This window comes from Sinocyclocheilus grahami, unplaced genomic scaffold (assembly GCF_001515645.1).
Source record: "Sinocyclocheilus grahami isolate Dianchi unplaced genomic scaffold, SAMN03320097.WGS_v1.1 scaffold1360.1, whole genome shotgun sequence".
Taxonomy (NCBI): domain Eukaryota; kingdom Metazoa; phylum Chordata; class Actinopteri; order Cypriniformes; family Cyprinidae; genus Sinocyclocheilus; species Sinocyclocheilus grahami.
Genome location: NW_015506539.1, coordinates 135563 through 152945, shown reverse-complemented (window position 1 = coordinate 152945; position 17383 = coordinate 135563). Strand labels below are relative to the sequence as shown.

Genomic DNA, 17383 nt, shown 5'->3' with positions numbered 1-17383 from the left:
TATTCCATCACAGACAAAAATAAGGTCATTCTTGGGGATGGTGGTTTTCTACCAGCAGTATATTGAAGGCTGTTCTCGCATTGGTAAACCTCTTTTTGCATTAACATCAGGCATGAAGAAACCAAGGCATAGAAAAGGACAAAGATGTGCGATGGCAGGCAGAAAACTTACATCTTCAGACTGGACACAGGAATGTAGAGATGCCTTTGATGCCCTGAAACAAGCTTTGCTGGAAAGGGTTGTTTTGGCTCACCCAGATTTTGGTAAATCCTTCCTGCTGTCTGTTGACGCTTCTAGTAATGGACTTGGTGCGGTGCTTTCTCAGGTAGGAGTGGGTGGAGAAGTTGCTCGCCCCATAGCCTTTGCTAGCAAGTCACTTAATTATGCCCAATCTAAATATCCAGCACACAAGCTAGAGTTTTTTGCCCTCAAATGGGCAGTCTGTGACAAATTTAATCACTGGCTCAGGGGTCAGCAGTTCTCTGTGTGGACAGACAACAACCCACTGACCCACATTCTTACGAAGCCCAAGTTGGATGCGTGCGAACAGAGATGGGTCGCAAAGCTCGCTCCATATAATTTCGGCATCAAATACATCCCTGGGCCTAGGAATGTAGTTGCAGATGCCCTTAGCCGTGAACCGTTTGTGCGACCCAGTGTGTTCCACCAACTTACCAGCGTGCCCTGTTCATAGAAATCTCATAATGCCAGTGAACTTCCTGCCTCTGAGAAACGAAGTGTCCGATGATGATACTTGTGAGAATGTAACCTCAAGCAGATCAAGTCTGTCGGTGAATGAAAACGTAGAGCTGAGGTTACCTGTCGATGAACTGGACGAGAGAACTGTCGTGGGTGTCTGAGCTCCCAGTTTCCCAAGATGTTGGCCTCTCTAATTCTCATTCTGTCCAGTTCAGTATAGATGACCAGCCTACTTCCCTGACTGTACAACATGATACCGACAACAGTAGACAGACAATTGAAACAGACTGCAGGTCTTTGACATATGAACCTGATGATGACAAGAACATTGTTCAGGCTGATGAAGGTATAAATACTGATACTTTAGCCACTGACCATTTACAGCAATGTTCCAAAGCACCTTCCGGTCAGGGTGGGTCACTGACAGTCAGAACCAGATGTGGGAGGGTGGTTAAACCAGTCATTAGACTGATTCAGAATATGCATCAGAAGGTTTTGTCTGGGTTGTAGTGTTATTCATTCATATAGTTATGTGATTCTGTGTATCAAAATGATAAAATTTTGTGATTGAATTCTGAGATGCATTTTGAATACCTGTCAATATAGTACCTTGTGAGGAGGAAGAGTATTTGTGAGTGATCTAACAGTGGATAAGATCTTATGAAATACTGTGGAAAAAAAATGACCACTAAATGTATGTAATGTGTAACAGGCATGTTATTCCTGCGAGTGTTTAGAGGCTCTGCAACCCTCTTACATTTCTAATTCTGAAAAGAATAGTCTTATGACTGGAGTAATTAGTGTTTCATGTAACATACAGTATTATATTTTGGTATCTTTTTTTTTTTTTTTTCTTGGGTGACTTTGTAGCATTTTGATGTTTTTATTTTGTGCTCTTTTATTTTGTCATGTGCAAGTGGAATTCAGCAGGGGGGAATGTAGCAGGTGTGTATTTAGGAAGTGATTTTGTGATTCCACTTGCCATGACCATATTTGGGGTTTCCTGCCGCCGTGCTGACTTGGGGGGTTGGTGCACTTTGCTGCTTCCCAGTCTGCATGAGACGTCACAGCGGTAGGTCGCACAAGTTTTTGCAGTGATTCAATTAGGGCCGTATTTCATGTAACAGATGAATTCACATGATATATCTGTGTGATTGTGATCTAAAGACCCTATGTGATGCACACTCAGATGTTTCATTGATTCTTTTTCTTTACTTAAGTTTCTTTTTAATATCTGTAATTTTCTCTTTCTCAGCGTCGTGCATTGCTGCCGCACGCTGGTTTATATGCTGCACGAGTCCTCATATATATATATATATATTTGTTTGTGTTATCCAGGTACATGTTTTTCATTATGTTCTTAAAATGTTTTTTTGTGAAAGTATATTGTCCCAGTCTGCATGAGACGTCACAGCGCGTCGTGCATTGCTGCCGCACGCTGGTTTATATGCTGCACGAGTCCTCATATATATATATTGAATATATATGAATATATATATTCATTTGTGTTATCCAGAATAAATGAGGACCTGATGGAAAGAATTTTCGCAGTCTGTCTTTCGTTTCGACACAACGCAGAAAACACACCGCTACACTAACTCTGCAGAACAGTGGGCCTTCAGGAGCAGAGCTGGACACCCCTGGTTTAAGGGTTACTATTTGTTTCAGCATTGTGTAGGGTTTGTGTTGGTTTTGGGAAAAAACAATGATCAAAATGTCCTTTTGAAGCAATGATTACTTAATAAAATAAATGCATTCATTACATTTATATACTTTTTCAAATTAATATTTAACTTTAAATAGTTGAAAATACTTGAATCGGTAAAATAAGCGTGTTCAATAGCAAATTTGCCGTGGTATGGAAACAAATACGGAGAATGTGTGAGAATACCAGGTCTGGAGGGCAGTTTGGTGAAGAGCAGCTGACCACCATCAGATCTCTATGAATATTCAGCTAACTCCAGCTTCCCTCCTCTGACTCTAGAGCAGCACAGAGCACAGACAGATTACAGACATACAGTACAGTACAGTAATGTGTTATATAATCAGAATCAGAATCAGAAAGAGCTTTATTGCCAAGTCTCAAGAGAGTATCTACTTCTTGTTCCATTACCAGAGCCTGCTCGGGGCCCACTAGTGTGGGGATGACCCCGTTGAAACGAGGCGGACGAGAACCGAACTGGATTCTGTCACCTTTCTCTACAATCTGCAGGACCCATTTTGAGATATTTGGTAGAAGTTTCCACGCTACCAGAAAATCTACTAAGGGAACCAGCTTCTCGAGGCTGGTGTCTGGTATTATTGGAGGAGCCAGTTCGATGCCCTGAAGCGGATGACCGGCAGGGAACGACCGACCTGACTGCTGTAGCACCCTCACTTGAGGGGGCGAGCTCTCCAAAGAACCATATAAAACCCCACATTTTTTCAGACATGATTTTAGGATTCATGTCTGTGAATTAATTACTGCAGATGTGAACAGAAATGTTTATGGTCTTTTTGTGCAGGATATACAGTTGAAGTCAAAAGTTCACATACACCTTTCAGAATCTACGCTTGATCAGCGCTTGATCAGCGCAGCAGCTCTGCCAAGTACAACGTTCAGCAAAACGTCCGAATTAATGAAATCCGGTAGAAGATTGTGTGGTGTGTTCTGCCGAATGTTCAGCAGCTCATCCCTGGTAAAACTGATCGTGTTTGAGAAACAAAAAACAGGAAAAACTAACAAAAACAGTACAAACACTGGAGAGCCAAACACTGCGGCTGCCGTCTGCGGCGCCATCGTAATGTCATCGGAAGAGGAAGAGAGCACGCTCTACATACGGGAGGTGAGAGATGTGACTTTACCAGTTGAAGTATCAACAACCAACAAATCCTGTAATATTGGAATGACAGAAACTGATTTACCAACAAAGATAAAGAAACATACACTCACATCCCAAAATAGATACAATGAACAGATATGAAACAGAAGGGGAATTCCCCTGTAGATGACTCCTGCAGAGGGGATTTTTTTATTTATTTTTTTATTGAGAGAGGGTGTTGTATTTTGGACTTATTTTAAATGTCAAAGAAAAATCAATTATCTCACCTAAATGATTCCTCATTTCAATGCCTGAATATGGTCTAGTGCTTTTTACAATACTATTTTAAGCAGTTTTACAAAGAACCATATAAAACCCCACATTTTTTCAGACATGATTTTAGGATTCATGTCTGTGAATTAATTACTGCAGATGTGAACAGAAATGTTTATGGTCTTTTTGTGCAGGATATACAGTTGAAGTCAAAAGTTCACATACACCTTTCAGAATCTACGCTTGATCAGCGCTTGATCAGCGCAGCAGCTCTGCCAAGTACAACGTTCAGCAAAACGTCTGAATAAACGAAATCCGGTAGAGGATTGTGTGGTGTGTTCTGCCGAATGTTCAGCAACTCATCCCTGGTAAAACTGATCGTGTTTGAGAAACAAAAAACAGGAAAAACTAACAAAAACAGTACAAACACTGGAGAGCCAAACACTGCGGCTGCCATCTGCGGCGCCATCGTAATGTCATCGGAAGAGGAAGAGAGCACGCTCTACATACGGGAGGTGAGAGATGTGACTTCACCAGTTGAAGTATCAACAACCAACAAATCCTGTAATATTGGAATGACAGAAACTGATTTACCAACAAAGATAAAGAAACATACACTCACATCCCAAAATAGATACAATGAACAGATATGAAACAGAAGGGGAATTCCCCTGTAGATGACTCCTGCAGAGGGGATTTTTTTATTTATTTTTTTATTGAGAGAGGGTGTTGTATTTTGGACTTATTTTAAATGTCAAAGAAAAATCAATTATCTCAACTAAATGATTCCTCATTTCAATGCCTGAATATGGTCTAGTGCTTTTTACAATACTATTTTAAGCAGTTTTACAAAGAACCATATAAAACCCCAAATTTTTTCAGACATGATTTTAGGATTCATGTCTGTGAATTAATTACTGCAGATGTGAACAGAAATGTTTACGGTCTTTTTGTGCAGGATATACAGTTGAAGTCAAAAGTTCACATACACCTTTCAGAATCTACAAAATGTTAATTATTTTACCAAAAAAAGAGGGATCAATGCATGTTATTGTTTATTTAGTACTGGCCTGAGTAAGATATTTCACATAAAATGTTTACATATAGTCCACAAGAGAAAATATAGTTGAATGTATAAAAATGACCCCATTCAAAAGTTTACACCCCTTAATTCTTACCCCTTAATTACACCCCTTATTGATTCTTAATACTGTGTTGTTACCTGAATGATCCACAGCTGTGTTTCTTTGTTTAGTGATAGTTGTTCATGAGTCCCTTGTTTGTCCTGAACAGTTAAACTGCCTGCTGTTCTTCAGACAAATCCTTCAGCTCCCACAGGTCTTTGGTTTTCCAGCATTTTTTGTGTATTTGACACCTTTCCAACAACGACTGTATGATTTTGAGATCCATTTTTTCACACTGAGGACAACTGATGGACTCGTATGCAACTATTACAGAAGGTTCAAATGCTCACTGATGCTCCAGAAGGAAAAACCATGCATTAAGAGCCGGGGGTGAAAACTTTTGAACAGAATTAAAAAATTTTTTTGCCTATATATCATATTTTTTCAGTTTACTACTGCACTTCAGAAGCTACAGAAGATACTTACATGTTTCCCAGAAGACAAAATAAGTTAAATTTACCCTGATTTTCAAATTCAAAAAGTTTTCACCCCTCGGCTCTTAATGCATCGTTACCTTTTAAAAAAGGTACCGTAGAAAGGTCACTTCAGTAAAAGGATTCACTTCATTTTATAGGCATTGCACCACATGTCACAATGAGAAGACTTCATAATTTTGGCATTTCAATGTATGTGGAATGAAACCGTGATTATGAATGCAGCTCTAGTATGAGAGAGGAGTTGCAGTACCTTGTGGCATCTCTGAGCACAGGACATAAGCACACGCTGACTGCCAGCTGACCAGCAGTAGGGAGAAAGCATTGAGCTGTAGATACCAATAAAACCATCTGACACACACACACAGAGTTGACAAACACAGAAATAGATTAAACAGGTCAGAGATCTTCATCTGAATAACAGCTTTTATCAATTATTTACCAACAAATTTAAAAAAAATGAATTCATGCACAGACCCTCTCTGGCTCTCTGCACCGCATCAACCACAACTCTTGTCTGCTTGGTGTACCAGTCATACTGCAACCAAACCACAGCAATACACAGTCACTTCTCACGTGATTAAGTTACTTACATTTGTAAGTTCACATTGATTAATGTCAAATCATTTAGTCTATAAATACTGCCTGCATCTCCAACTAAAGTTGCTTCTGAAATTGGGAAACATTACCAAAATCATACTGTACAAAGTATGTTTAAATAATGGTGTTGAAAGATCTTTGCACTAAATCTGTTTTGAATTAGAAATCTTCTTGGTAGGGGTGTGCAATATTAACAAAAAATAATATCTCAATATTTTCTGGGATTTTATCGATAACGATAATTAGACAATATTTTGCTGTGTGTTATTGTGCTGGTACCTTAATTGTGTAAAGTCAATATTAAATGTGTGTTCTGAGTTCATCACACCACAGAAAAATGTGTTATTAACCACCAAGACAAATTTGAATGCTAAAATCAAATACCAAGTGAATAAAATAAGCAAAATCAATCAAAATCTTGAAAAAATAAGCAGTATTCTCTGCTCTCAAATGCTGGGGGTGTGTCAACTGGCAGCGCTGAAACCCCGCCCACTCGCCGAAAAAGCTGTCGTCTCTCTCAACTGTCTCTCTCTGCAGCTTATTTAAATGTGGTGAACGAGCTGTTTTGTAAATTATTGCAACCAGGTATTTTTGCATTTACGTGACGAAGGCATAGCTAGCTAGCAACCTCTAGGCTGTAGTAACGAACGGCAGTAACTCACGATTGAGCGGGCAAACCACTGCGCTGTAGTTATTAGGTGTGTTCGATTTGAAGCAGGGCTGTGCAGAACGATCAGTGAATGACAGGAGAGCGAACACGAAAATGGTGAAAACCTGTTTAACTCCATAATTAAGTACTACATAGGTCACAGTCTTTGTAACGTTTCCGCAATACATTTCTAACATTTATAATGCGTTTAGAAACAATTCTCAGAATTGACTTTACACAGACTTTAAGAACTGCCATGGACAGCTGACTCCTAAAGTAGGGCTGTTACCAAGCAAATGAAATCAGTGTCAACAAAATTCATCTTTAGCCCCGTTTCCACCGCAGGGACTTTCCCCAGGAACTAGGCACTTTGGGCTGGTACTCGGTGTGTTTCCACCGCAGGAACCAGGATCTAAATAAAGTTCCGGGTATAAATTTGCCCCTCAGAAAGTCCCTGCTCACGAGGTAGTACTTTTTCAAACGTCTGGAACTTTCGGGGGCGGGATTTGGGCGTTAAACATTCTGATTGGTTGAGTTCACGCAGCATTGTATTTCAACCACCATATATTAGCATATTTTTTTTAAATATTACTGTTATTGTGTCATGAAATGTAGTTTAAAAAGTATTTCATGCGAGAATGTAGTTGTTTAAAACTCAAATCTGCGGTTTAATTATAAAGACATATTTGAAAATGTGTTTCGCTGATTTCGGAGATGTGAGCTCCACGCGATCAGCGGACACTCAGTGTTCATGTTTCCCGACGAGAGCAGCCTCAACTCGGCTAGTCCTTCAGAGTAATCTTTGGTCTTTATTCTATTAATATGTTAAAATGAAAAGAGGCAATACAGTTTGATATAATATTTTGTTTCATTGTAATGTATGTATGTTCCCTGAACTACATTTCTGCGGCTATTAATATGTTTAAATGAAAACAAAAAGAGGCAGTGGTGTTTATAATTATAATGATTAATTATAATTTATGCATTTAGCAGAAGCTTTTATCCAAAGCAACTTACAGTGGATTCAGGCTATACATTTTTACCAGTATGTTTGATATCATATTTCGTCTTATTGTAAATACAGTGAGGAAAATTGCAGTAGCCAAGGCGAGCTGACTGACGTTATCAAGAACGCTGCTGTTTGCAGAATTACCGGACATTTGCGTACTTGGTATTGAGAAACACGTGCAGACCTACGTCACCTGACTATTTGCCTATTCTTCTCGGTACTTTAGACCGCGATGGAAACGCAGACAGCAACAGGTCTGGGGGAGGGGGGGGATTCCTGGGACAAACTGTTCCAGGTAATTTCGGTGGAAAAGCGGCTTTTGCAATGCAGAGGAAAAACAGAAGCTGCATCTGAAGTGGCATGTGGATGTATTTACACACTACTGTTTAATGCAGGACATTATTGCATTTAACATGCAATTACAAATGCATAAATTATGTTTTGATATATTAAACATAGCTGAATACTGGTATTTGAAATTATTTAAATAATAAAAATATACTTTTTATGTGAAATTAAAACCGTCAGTAGGTGGCAGCAAGTCACTGTTAGTAAGTGAGTTATTGCGACTGAACCAAATTCATTTAAACGGTTGATTCATTCAGGAACGAAACACCGTCATGTTGCTCAGAGACGCGAAACAGTGCTGTGTTTGGAATTATTTTTGTTGTCAAAATAGGGCAAAAACAGGAAATACGGTGTCTAAAACGTCTTAAAAAGTATCTTAATTAACTTCTTGTTTATTGAACTGTTGTAAAATATCACATTTGTAATGATGGTAATTTTTGGAGGAAAAAAAACAGCACTCTTCGTGTGAAATTGATTACCAATGTAAAGTGGTATAAATATATACATTTTCTGCCCCCATGTCTTGAATTTGTGATCATTCTAAATGTATTTTAATAGACTGAATCATGCAGTGAAAAAATGCAATTTAAATGCGCGCGCACGCACTAGTCTACACTTCACATAATGAATACTTGTACTCTGTAGGGGGGGTTTTCAATGTTTTTTGCAAAATACTCGGTAATGTCAAATCTCACATTGTTAAAACAAGAATTACGATATTATCGCAGATGATATATATTGCACACCCCTACTTCTTGGTTATTAAAATATTAAGTAAATGAATTCTAAACTTACTGTGACTCTTTTAAGAATTGGCCACAGACAAAATACACACCATACATAGACGGCTGCACTGTTGGTGTGGACCGAAGACGCCACACTCCAGGTAAACAATACGACAGTTGTCAGGACTCAGCCGAGGAGAGCAGACAGCACTGGAGTTAGATGATAACTGTTCTGAGGCGAGAGCATAAAATTCATTAAAAAAAATGCTTAGGAAAACAGGAAACATCTGCCTTTAAGAGGTTCTGATAAAATCCTAACTGCTAATACATTAGAAAGACGCTTCATCAGTAGCTGACGCTATGGGAACTTCACCCTGGAGTGACTATCTCTGAAGTCCATAGAGCATACAGTATATAGTCCATACAGTACATAAGCTTTTTAAAATGTTCAGATAAAAATCTATATTTGAATATCATGCTAATTGTTTCTGAAGCAGTTTTCATATATCATTTTTTTCAAAAGTTTCTTTATTTTTGTTTAAATTAGACTTTGAATAACAGATTTACAATGTGACCCTAGTGAACACCACTGTATGTGTCTGTGACAAGGCCAACTGTGCATTAAAACCTTTCAATTTAATGACAGCTCTATATTAATGTGCCACTTTAATTGATGCACACAAACACACACATCGCTTGCACACAGAGATCAGAGATTGCGCTTCACAAACACAGAAATAATCAGGAGCTAAGAAACTTGTTGTCAACGCTGCACCACGACTTTTATTAATCGATACTGAATCGCTACATTGTAATTCTCAGCAAAGAGGGGGGTAAAAATCGCTGTTTTTGAGGTTGGCCAACTAAATTCAGCTACATTGTAGAGAGAGACAGATGCAGGTAATTCACACACACACACTACTTTAAAGGCAGGGTAGGTGATTTGGTTCAAAACCATTTTTTGTTATGCTGGTTGGAAGTCTCTTCACATCCCGATAGCAATCACTAAGTTAAGTGGTCTAAATTTATTTATATGTATTTATATCATCTGTGGAAGGCATAGGACCATAAAATGTTCGTCCATTTAAGATGTTCGGTCCAAACACTACGATAGGCTGTCATGCATGCCTGTCAAAATATGTATTTGCATACCTCTGCGCACCATGTTTGTGCAGACATTGTACGCATTCCAGCGAGAATGAAAGGCGCTATTACTGTAATATTATGTGCATTGTACTGTAATGTTTTCTCAGCTGTGAATGAGACATGAGGTAATCTGACAGCGCTGCATTCAATCCTCTACCAACGGCGTCTCTCATCGTGCTGCAGGTTAGTCTCTGCTCTGACGGAGTGTGTTCATGTGTTTTGGAGGAGGCTTTGCAAAGTGATTATTCAGGGAGGGTGGGATCTTGCGTTCAAAGCTAGCTTGCTATTGCTTGCCTTTCCGAAATCGCCTACCCTACCTTAAAATGTCAATATTTGAGAAAAAATGCAGGACTCGCAAAATCGCTAGCCCAACATCCCGGGGCTATTGTGTTTTCTAGTCGGGCTACCAAAATGTATCACTGCCCTGCCCGACAGGCTACCTTGAATAGTGATATAAAATCCTTCCTTGATTTGCATTGTTCACTCGCTTGTAGGGGTGAAACGGATCATAGTTTATCATTCACGTGTTTCTAAGTCTTACCAATTTAAACATTCAAGCTTTTTAAACCGTTTATGTGCATGAAGAATTCAGTTTGCGACGTTTCAGGCAGAGCACGAACATAGAATTCCTCTTTCGCGTGAATGGACACATACACGCAAAATTATCTCAAAATAACTATCTCGGCAAGTATTTTCATGTCTTAAATGAATGTAAACAGTGGAGAAAGAAATCACACGTGCATCATTATATTGGATCCATGCATTCGGTCTTAAAGGGGGAGCAGCCTATAAATACCTGCTGTTTAAGCGCCACCTGCTGTCAGAGGGACAGTTGCGTCTCATTCAGCCCATCTGCTGTTTTTGTTTCGTTCAGATTTTTTTTAATGTAGTATCACAACGCAAAGTCAGACCATTTTGTTTGTTTCAAATTTAAACATTTTAAATTGTAAATAACATGTATGCAGCATCTTTGTTTGGATCGTGATTAAAATACACAGGCAAAACCTTAGTTTACTTGCATGGAGAAATTTATTTTATTATTTATTTATTTGATTTGGGATTTGTTTTAAAATTTCAAGTTAGTATATTGTTTGACATTTTCAATTTCACAAAGTAATGTGCAGCCTTTTGGTCTGAGAAATAACAAAAGGACACCTTTTTTATAATCTGTCTTAAATCTAATTTTGCTAAACAAGAAATTGTGAGAAAATTGTATTGTGAAATCAGTATTGTGAATCATATCACATCGTGAGTTGAGTGAATCGTTACATGCCTATATGCTACTAGTTTTTGATGTGGTATCGAAGTAGTAAATTGTTCTTTAAATAATAAGTGTTACTTAATAAAGAACCATATATATATATATTTTTTTTTTTTTTTTTTTGCTTATCTGAAAAATTAACTGATCTCTGACTCAAAATGTAACATGATAATGTAATATAATCCGAACCGTGAGATTTGTGATCCGTTACACCCCTACTCTCTTGACTTGTTATTTGAAGAAAAAATACAATATATATTTTATTCGGGCTAGTTAAATTCATTTTTGGGCTACCAAAATCTGAAGAATGCCTGCCCGAAGGACTACCAGGGATTTTGAAATTTTGCGAGCCCTGAAATTGTTGAGTAGTTTGCATCACTGGATATAGCTGTCGGTCATTTAACATTTCTATCGTAAAACAGTTGCGATCAATTTTAAATGATTTGTAACTTCCATCTTACCTCGCTCTTTCAACGTTAAACTGACACTTCGCACTGGAACAATAATACAAATTATATGGACCAATAATATAATTTTGTCAACATTTTAACTGTTTATGTGACTAGCAGAGCGACCAACAATGCCAACACAACATAAACTACTCCAGTTCAGGGGAAAGGCTGGGAGTTAGTTGCTCTCTTCTCAAAACAAATGGCAAATGCAAAAAGCACAAAAGGATGTCTGTTGTGAACAAAAGGGGGAAAATAATCCTGTTTGTCCTTCTGAACTGTGTTTGCGATTGACCAGGTAACACTGAATCTGGATCTAAGATTAAATCAATATCACTTCAGAGATTGCCATTCCTTGGCAGATTCCCCACAGTGTCAGCTACTGACAAAATTTTAAAGTGACTGCCATGAAAGTGCTTGATATGTGCTACAAAGGTACTGCATGCTCCTCTTGTCATGTGAGAATTACACAGCAGCATTTTCTGTACAGAATACTTTGAGTTAGAAAAATGCACAAAAAATGCACAGCTTACCACATTTACCACTGGCCAGATCCACATAAAACAGAGACGACCTGCAGAAATTACATTGCTGTTAGCATGCAGGCAAACAGTCCACTCTCAAAACTGTACATTTAAACAACAGAAAAATGTTATCTTCATCAGACACATACTGTATTTCTCATCACCCACCTTCTGTTGGCACAGTATTTGAGCCCCAGTCTGAATGGCTCGTGCCACCAACCCACAAACACAAGCCCTGTGTTATTGGGAGCCCAGAATGCCTGTGGACAAGAGTTGAGTGTATTATTCATCTGCATTGATATTTATTTTAAGAACAATATCTCTGAGCTTACAATAAAGAGTCTGTTTTCTATTTTAAATGGGTTTTATCAGCTTGACAAATATTTGCACATTTTATCTGCATACAAAAAAAGAAGAAAAAGTGCAAAACATCCGAGCCCATTTTTCCAATTTTTATTCAAATTTACATAGCTGAATGTGTCAATGTGCTGTGTTTAAACAGCATTGTTTTTGTTTTTTTAAGGTAGTTCTGAAGTAGTCTGAACGTATGTTTTGGGTCATTCTCTTGCAAAACCCTGTAGTAGTCTTTTGTTTCAACTCTGAATTTAGTAAAAGAGTCCCAGATCATCACGCTTCCATCTCTATGTTTGACAGCTGGTGTCACATAATGGACAAAAACATCCTTTTGCCTGCTCAACACAATATAAAAACTGTGTATAAATTGTGAATTTTTCTTTTTATTGTCAAACCTGCAGCTCATTTCCTCATTCTCCTTGACTTTCCTTGCAAATTCTCTAGAAGAGTATTTATCGGAGTCATCGCAAACTTATAAAACCGCTCACTCCAATATTTTTAATCATAACAATTAGTTGTTTCCAAAAGTCAGTGTACTTAAAGACTCTCACTGACAGCATCGCAACCTTGTTAGTAAACAGTACCTGTAGGGAAGTAACGATTATATGTTGTATATGATTAGGGTTGGGTACCGAAACCCAGTACCAATATGGCACCGGTACCTATGTAACCGGTATGTACTAGAACCGAATCCGAACGCAGATTTCTGTGCCTCATTTCGGAGTCACGCCTGAGCGATCGATTGAAATTTTTGTCCTCTGGTTCGCCAAAACAGACATAAGAAGCATCATCACTAGCACCGCACGTGAAAAATAATTTCCCGACTGAGAAAATGCACATGAACTCAAGTCGGAAAGCTCTAATAATACAAATCCAACACATCTTGGTAGTAACGCGAGTGTCCATGTTGTTTTCACATTCGACTTAAAAGCACAACTCGGGAAATGAGAGCATCCGAGGAGTGCGTGAATGCAGTAATTACACTTGCTCTGATGCTTTCCGTTAACTAAGCGTGTTATTGGGAGCCCAGAATGCCTGTGGACAAGAGTTGAGTGTATTATTCATCTGCATTGATATTTATTTTAAGAACAATATCTCTGAGCTTACAATAAAGAGTCTGTTTTCTATTTTAAATGGGTTTTATCAGCTTGACAAATATTTGCACATTTTATCTGCATACAAAAAAAGAAGAAAAAGTGCAAAACATCCGAGCCCATTTTTCCAATTTTTATTCAAATTTACATAGCTGAATGTGTCAATGTGCTGTGTTTAAACAGCATTGTTTTTGTTTTTTTAAGGTAGTTCTGAAGTAGTCTGAACGTATGTTTTGGGTCATTCTCTTGCAAAACCCTGTAGTAGTCTTTTGTTTCAACTCTGAATTTAGTAAAAGAGTCCCAGATCATCACGCTTCCATCTCTATGTTTGACAGCTGGTGTCACATAATGGACAAAAACATCCTTTTGCCTGCTCAACACAATATAAAAACTGTGTATAAATTGTGAATTTTTCTTTTTATTGTCAAACCTGCAGCTCATTTCCTCATTCTCCTTGACTTTCCTTGCAAATTCTCTAGAAGAGTATTTATCGGAGTCATCGCAAACTTATAAAACCGCTCACTCCAATATTTTTAATCATAACAATTAGTTGTTTCCAAAAGTCAGTGTACTTAAAGACTCTCACTGACAGCATCGCAACCTTGTTAGTAAACAGTACCTGTAGGGAAGTAACGATTATATGTTGTATATGATTAGGGTTGGGTACCGAAACCCAGTACCAATATGGCACCGGTACCTATGTAACCGGTATGTACTAGAACCGAATCCGAACGCAGATTTCTGTGCCTCATTTCGGAGTCACGCCTGAGCGATCGATTGAAATTTTTGTCCTCTGGTTCGCCAAAACAGACATAAGAAGCATCATCACTAGCACCGCACGTGAAAAATAATTTCCCGACTGAGAAAATGCACATGAACTCAAGTCGGAAAGCTCTAATAATACAAATCCAACACATCTTGGTAGTAACGCGAGTGTCCATGTTGTTTTCACATTCGACTTAAAAGCACAACTCGGGAAATGAGAGCATCCGAGGAGTGCGTGAATGCAGTAATTACACTTGCTCTGATGCTTTCCGTTAACTAAGCTAAACATGCTTAAATTAAAATGCCTAAAGCTAAACCTCCCTTGTATTCACATTTCTAAACCTATTGTCCAACAAAAGAGAACATTATAACCTTTTTACTCCACGACACCAGTCAAATGCTTCCTTTTGTGATCTGATTAGGCTTCTTGTCACAGAATGAGGCAGAACATATGTTCCATACGCTACTTTAAAAAGAATACATCGATTAGCAATGGATTATAAATATACTTAATTATTATGAAATACCAGATGGCTTGAATAACACAGATAAACTATATTGACGCAGTCGAGTGTTGATTGTCTTTGTTTTATCATTCAAAACGTTTATATCTTCTATGTACTCAGTTAAAGATACGAATTGCTAAGGGCCAATCCGTCATTTTTGGGGGAATTTTTTTTTTAATAAGCATCGGTTCAGGCACCGGAACCGTTTTAAAAGTATCGATTTGGCACCGGTATCGAAAAAAAAAACCGATACCAACCCTATATCTGATGCGTCTCTGCTGTTGGTTGTAATACTGGTGAAGTAAATCCACGCTTTGCTGAGGAAGCGTTAGGAAACTCTTGAGCAGCAACAACACTACCATGTACTCCGCCATTGTTGTGTATGTTTGTTCGCTTGCCTTTAAAATCAACATGTTTTTTTGTAATCTCGTTAAATCATCATAATTCTTTCTCAAATCGAGCCGATCTCAGATGCCTGTCTGTGTGACGTCACACAGACAGGCCCCTCCCACGATAGTTTAATTGACAGTAGCGTTTCAGAACAGACTGCAATGGCGTCTTACCTTAGCTCCGCCCTGAGTGAGCTGTCATCAGTCCGCCATAGGCCTATTTCACAATATGGCGACCGAGATCGGAAGTAGGGTAGCGGTACTTCCGGTCGCGCACTACTACAATCACCATTCATAATCATAATGGACTGCGAACAACTTGTTTTCTCCCAGTCGATAAATTATCTGCCAAAATCAGAATAGCAGATGTTGTCCGTTTTGTTGACAATTTGCAGGGAGATGTGAAAAGATCCAAATTGCACAAAGGCTACAAATTCTTTTTTGAGCAATTTATTTTTGATTATCAGGGTATGAATAATGAGCCAGTTGCCATGACACTGCTTTTTTGAACTGATTACTTTTATGGTTTTATGGATGATTTTCAAAGCGGTTAAATAAAAACTAATTTCTTGTTAACTGTGTGTGTGTTTGGACACTTCAGTCTCAAATATTATTGCAGGGAAAGTGGTAATTAGGGTCAGATGTTATAGGTCGTTAAGAAAGCATGAGAAACCACATCAGCTCGAGGTAACTTAAATACATACAGGATTTAGTTCATGTTGAATAGTACCTTTTTGATAATAAAATGGTTTTCAACGTAGCCTATTAGTTATCTCAGTCCATAGCAACAGTAACTGAATAATTTAGTAAGGAAGCACCTTCCGCAGTTAGGATTAAAACAAAAAGAATGGGATTCAACATGCTTTTCTGTGCTTAATGACATTTATGTAGTAATGGTCATTTTAACCTCTGAGCAGTGTTCAGGGTATTTCAGGACCTCAGATGACATTTGCTTGAAAAAAAAAAAAAGTGTTCCCCTCATCTAAATGACATGACACTTGATGACTTTTTTTACACTTGCTACACACACACACACACACACACAAAACAGAAATTGGAATGTCGGATTGTACATTAGTGTAATAAAGTCACTAAGGATGTTCATCTAGTCAGTGTCTTTAGTTTAAATTCCACGTTATTTTAATTTTAAAGGTGTTTTCCAGTAGATGACAGTAATCTTTCACTAAACTATGGAAGACATTTTTCATATCACCATGAATGAAACCAAGAAATTTAGATATTCTTTAAAGTCAACTCTACATATTTATTTTGTATAAACATTTATTTCATATAAACATGTAATACTTTTTTTTCAAAAATTGAGGCAAAAAAAAAGTTTAAACAAAAATACCATACCAACTGTATAATAAAAACATTACTCAACAAGTGAGTGATATTACAATTCACGATTGTTATAAAATCATATTTTACTAAACAGCCACAGTGTACATTCTGAACAGCTCACAATGGTTAAATAAAGATGTGAAATATATATGTCTTTCTATTACTTTCTTCAGATTACACTTGAAGACAACACTCCACTTCAAGTGGCAGCATATACAATGCTCTTGTGCTGCTGGAAGAAGTTTGTGCAACCATCTGGTTACTTTACCAGACAGCACATTTTAGTACAATTGGAACCAAAAATGTTCCAGCTGCCCTTGCATGCACAAGCAAACAGCAGGCCTGGCATAGGCTCCGAACCCAGGTAAATATAAATAAATAAAGACAGAAATCTCATTCGTCAGTTTTTAACAATTTTAATTAGCCAACTATGAACAAATAAAATTAATTTAAAATGCATAATGTGCAAATCAGAGTGCAATCTAGTGCAAGATATACATGTTTTGTCAGGGCATCACTCGCAAACCAGTCGATGAGCTTGTGGTGCGCAAACCGAAAGCCTCTGGTAGGAGCTCTGTGCAGTCTACTCTGTACAAAGCATATGGAGGTGATATCCAAATACTAATAAAACACATCTTCACATTAGGTAACAATTAAAACACTGAGGCATGAACTTTTTTTAGAACCTTTATCTGACAATGATGTCATTGCTGGAGCAGCATCCCTCATTTCCCGTTGTTCACAAACACTGATAGCGAAGATAGTTGATGGAATGTCTGCTCTAACCATGGTGTCTTCTCAATTTGGAGAGGTCCCAAAAGGATCACTG

The 17383-nt window shown here is 38.0% G+C and overlaps 1 pseudogene; it reads right to left on the bottom strand.

Annotated features, from left to right (window-relative positions):
• LOC107569567 (acylamino-acid-releasing enzyme-like) overlaps positions 1-17383 on the bottom strand; it is a 31342-nt pseudogene that overhangs the window by 7623 nt on the left and 6336 nt on the right.